Genomic DNA, 5,682 nt, shown 5'->3' on the forward strand with positions numbered 1-5,682 from the left:
ATAAGTGTGAAATTTTTGTTTTGTTCAGAGTTATTTAGTCCCATTGTGTTTATAGTTGCATATCATGTATGGTTAGATAAGCTAGTTCGCTATAAACATTGCTCTGATACCAACCTGTCACACCCCCGAACCAGACGGCGGAAACGTCCGGGGGCTCGTGTGACTAACAATTGAATAATCATCACAATGAATATACATGAATCATAACACGATCATCACCAACATTACATAATACAACTAGCATTGTTTAGATCAAGTACATTGTTAAAATACATAAGTTCGAATTGTTAAAAGTACGATAAGTGCTATTACATAAACGAAACCATACATACTTGCAAATCTTCCGGCTTAACGATTACCTGAGAATACAAGTTATTTTGAAAACGGTCAACATATATAATGTTGGTGAGTTCATAAGTATGTTTGAGTAAACGTCTTTGTATCTTTCATAAAAACCCAGAAAATCCGATATTTTCTGTAAAATGTCTAAAAATGATGTGAAAATCAAGTATAAATGCATATGTGAATTTCATAGTTATAACTTATATGAGTGTAGTTTAGATTCATTGTATTTTGAATAAATGATAAGTGTTTATGAATAATTTCCCCAGAAAATCCGATATTTTCTGTTTTATAACAATGTCTAGGTTCTTGTATCGTTAAATAAGTCGTTTTGCATTGACACAATTAAAGAGTTTATCTTTAAAAGGTTAAACTTTTGGTATTGAATCCCTATATGAGCTGTTAGAACCATGCATGATAATGACTAGGTCGCCCGTCTTGGTATTTTCCAAATGCCGGTCTTGCTAAGAATTTTGTCGCCCTAGACTGGCCTAGTCTAGCTGTAGCGAACAGCTAAGGCGTGGGGGGTCACCCCGTATAGATCTATACACAAACTCCCGCTTTCCTACCAGGAAACTCTGATTATAACTACAGGCTACACATGACTCATCCTCGCTTCGTAGGAAGCCAAACTCTTTGATTTTCTCATCGAAACAAAGATTCCATCTGCGAGATTCTTGTTTCAATCCATAAATGGATTTCTCAAGTTTACACACTCTATTAGGATGCTTCGCATTGACAAAACCCTCTGGCTGAGTCATGTAAACATCCTCAACCAACTTCCCATTAAGGAAAGCGGTTTTGACATCCATTTGCCATATTTCATAGTCATGAAATGCAACAATGGCTAGCATCACCCTAATAGACTTTATCTTCTCAACTGGTGAGAAGGTCTCATCATAGTCAACTCCTAGAGTTTGAGTAAAGCCCTTCGCAACCAATCGCGCCTTATAAGTGTGTACCTTCCCATCCATGTCGGTCTTCTTCTTGAAGATTCATTTGCACCCAACCGTCATACGACCTGGCACATTCTCAACCAAATCCCAAACTTGGTTGTCATACATGGACTGAATCTCGCTGTCCATAGCCTCTTTCCATTTCGCAGACTCCGGGCCTGCCATGGCTTCCTTGTAGTTGTTAGGTCCATCCAAATTTATTAGTGTGCTGTTACTAATATACGTATCACCTTCACTTGTTATATGAAAACCATATAACACAGGCGGAACACTAACTCTACTGGAACGTCTAAGAGTTAAGGACTCATCAATCGGTTCAACAGGAGTTTCCTCCTCAGGTTGAGCGCCAGTGTTTGAGGTTCCTTCATCGTTCGATTCTTGAAGCTCTTCAAGATCGATTTGCCTCCCACTGTCCCCTTGGCTTATGAGTTCTCGCTCTCGGAAAACCCCTCTCCTCACAACGAAGACACCATTGTCACTCGGTCTATAGAAGAGATATCCAAAGGATTTCTGTCGGTAGCCGATGAAAATACACGTCTCACTACGAGGTTCGATCTTGTCGTGAGTCTCTCGTCTTACGAAAGCCTCGCAACCCCAAACCTTGATATGTGCCAACGAGGGAGCTTTCCCTGTCCACATCTCGTGAGGTGTTTTGTGAACCTTCTTTGTAGGGACTAGGTTAAGGATATGGGCGGCAATATCTAAGGCATACCCCCAGAATGAGATAGGTAGCGAAGCACGACTCATCATGGAACGAACCATGTCAAGCCAGGTTCGATTACGCCTCTAACCTACACCATTCAATTGCGGTGTCCTAGGTGGCGTCAATTGCGAAACTATTCTGCATTCCTTGAGGTAGTCGTGGAACTTAAGACTAAGGTACTTTCCACCTCGATCAGATTGAAGCATCTTGATTTTCCTGCCCAACTGATTCTCCACTTCCTGCTTAAACTCTTTGAACTTTTCAAAGGTTTTCCGACTTGTGTTTGATTAAGTGGATATAGCCATATCAGCTATAATCATCAGTGAAAATCACATAGAAGCGGCTTGCATCCCTTGTGGTGGATCTAAAGGGCCCACACATATCTGTGTGTATGAGATCCAATAAACCCTCACCCCTTTCACAAGTACCAGTGAAGGGTGACTTTGTCATCTTTCCAAGTAAACAAGACTTGCACACGTCATCGTCCCTAAGGTCGAATGACTCCAACACTCCATCCTTTTGGAGTTGGGCTATGCGTTTCTTGGTGACATGTCCAAGATGACAATGCCACAAGAATGCTTTATCCAAATCATTGGAAGAATCGATATACAACACATCATTTCCTAAATTGTCTACAACAATCACAGTTTCATATATTCCATTACAAGGAAATGCTTCAAAATAGAAAACACCATTAAGAAAAGCATAAATAGAACCTTTTTCATTATCAAACAAAAATCTAAATCCTTTTTTATATAAACCATGAAAAGAAATGATGTTTCTTGCCATTTCTGGCGAATAGCAACAATTATTCAACTCTAGTCCTAACCCACTACTAAGCATTAAAGAGTAAACTCCAATGTTGGTGGCAGACGACGATCTTCTGTTTCCCATGATCAGGTTTATCTTCCCATGATCCACATCCCTATTTCTTCTTAGGCCCTGCAAATCAGAACAAATGTGAAAGCCACATCCTATATCAAGAACCCAAGAAATAACATGCGATGAGTTATTAGATTGAATAGTATAAGTACCTTCATAGGATGGTTTTATCTTTTCATCCTTGATGTCCTGCAGATACTTTGGGCAGCTTTGTTTCCAGTGCCCTTTGTTATGGAAGTGATAGCACTCTGCACCCTTTGGGTTGGAGGAGGGTGCAGTGGTACCGGCCTTGGTTCCACTAGAAGAGGTCCCATCATGATACTTTCCCTTGTGGTGGCTCTTGGAAGGAGCCTTCCTCTTCTTACCCTTCCCCTGCCCAATGGCCAAGACGGGGGAAGCAGTAGCGGGAGTTGATGCAACAAATTTGTCCTTGAGGTTGCTCTCAGCAGTCCTCAACAAGCCTTGAAGCTTGCTCAAGCTGACCTCCTCCTTGTTCATGTGGTAGGTCATTCGGAATTGGTTGAAACAGGGTGGCAATGAGTGAAGAATGATATCAATCGCCAGCTCTTCATCAAAGTTAACATTTAACTTCAGTAGGTGGTCGACATATCTCTACATTTTATGCAGATGAGCAGTGACAAACTCTCCGTTTCTCATCTTGGTCGTGATCATTGAAGTGATGATCTCATATCTTTCCTGCCTGACACTCTGGTGGTATCTGTCCAGTAAATCCTGGTGCATCTCATAGGGATAGTAGTCCTCGTAGGACTTTTGGAGTTCTGCAGTCATAGTCGCGAGCATGATGCAATGGACTTTCGTAGCATCTCGCTCGTGAGCCTCAAAGGCAGCGATCTCCTTGGGAGTAGCAGTGTTGACATTTACCTCCTTCAGTTGCTTGTCGAGGCCATACTCTTTGTCCTCGTAGCGGGTAACCATTCGAATATTGCAGATCCAATCATTGAAATTGTTCCCATCGAAAATCACCCTCCCACAGAAATTCATGAGTGAGAACGAGCCTGAAGAGGTTGATCCTGAAGCGTTGTTGTTGTTCGAGTTAGACATCTAAAAAGAAAAGAGACAAAGTTTGATTAGATAAGAATCCCCAATTAAACTCCCAAATGAGAAGTTAGGGCTAGGATCCAACAACATTATTTTCAATTTAGAAGAGGGATGCCGTAATCTAAACAACAACTAATTTGAAGGTAAGTGAATGACGATTCACTAATTTCCACCACGAAAAACGAAAAAGAAAATAAGTTTTAAATGTATTGAAAACTCCTAGATCTTTTGAGATTCATTTAACTTTTAGTTGGATATAGTGTCTAAGTCCATAACTTTATTTGGTATGAACTTGACCCGACCCGGCATGGTCCATTTGGGTTGCATGGCATTGCAATACTTGGATAGACTAAATGAGAGAATAAGGCACTTATGATTATTAATATATTATAAGTTCTAATATATTAATAATAATATTATTTAATTAGTATTGATCAAGTATTAATCTAGTATTAATTTGGTGATCAAAGTGAGACTAATTAAATATATAGGGTTGATTATGACAATCATCAATTCTTTATGGTGGATTAATGATCCATGGTTTATGGGTTTGCTTATAACCATATGGAGCTCCATGGATAGTCCATGGGAGTTACAAACCCATGGGTCATGGGAAATCAAGAGTCATGACAATTAAGGGCATTCATGTGTAAACCCTAATTGTGACAACACTATAAAAGGAACCCTATGGCTAGCAAAATCGTGACCTAGTGTTACTAGAGAGGGCATAACCGATTTTGAGTGCTAGAAGTATTCTCTCAAGTTATTCCAAGTCTTGTGGTGTTGTGTGAAGCATTTGAGGCACAACATTTGGGGTGCTAGGCTCACAAAGTCTTGAAGGAATCCAAGCAACAACAAGGTATGTATTTCTACTAGTTTTATATTTTTATGTAATCCCCATGCCATGCTAGTTAGGAAATAACCTTGAAATAGAAATTTGCATGTATATTGAGAAAACATAGATTCAAGGTTATTAGGGTTGCATGTACACTTAGGAAGTGTTAGAATGCTCAAAAACCCATCAGTGGTATCAGAGCCTAGGATTGTTTTCTGTATACTTGATGCAAAACTGCTTAAAAATCGAAAATTCTGCACTCTGACGACTGGACTCGCCGAGTCCATGGGGAGGACTCGCCGAGTCCATGAACAAATTCATCCTACTCGACGAGTAGAATAGTGCACTCGGCGAGTAGGAGCGTGCTGGGCAGTTTTTTCGAGTTTTGTTGCTGGAAATGGATTAAGATCATTATCCCAATCTGTTTTGGACTTGTAAAATCTGTTTTTCAAAATGATAATGATTATGTTAACCCATTTTACATGACTTTTATCAATTTTCAAGTATTGTATATGTTTATATGATTTCTTGAAATTGCTTGACATGAATTTGTGTTCTTATGAGTTTTTAGAAGATCATAAGAATTATATGTAACCTCCATGTATCTTTAATTCATGATCTTAATGGCAATGATGGTGTCCATAACTTGTCCTCAAGTTATGGATAACCAAAAGTCACTTCTTTAAATTGTGATTAAAGAACTAAAGAAGTTTCATAAAATGAAGAGTCTTCATTTTTGTGAACCATTAAAACTCATAAGTTACAAATTGAAGAGACTTGGAATAGTTTCAATTCTTGCCCTCAAGTTTTGGAATTTGAAAAGTCTTACACTCTAATACTTTAATTCCAAATTAAGCCTTAGATTTTTAAAAAGTTTAAAAATCAACACTTATACTATTATTATA

The sequence above is a fragment of the Lactuca virosa genome, chromosome 3 (assembly GCF_052849685.1).
Source record: "Lactuca virosa cultivar CGN04683 chromosome 3, Lactuca_virosa_CGN04683_v6, whole genome shotgun sequence".
Classification (NCBI taxonomy): Eukaryota; Viridiplantae; Streptophyta; class Magnoliopsida; order Asterales; family Asteraceae; genus Lactuca; species Lactuca virosa.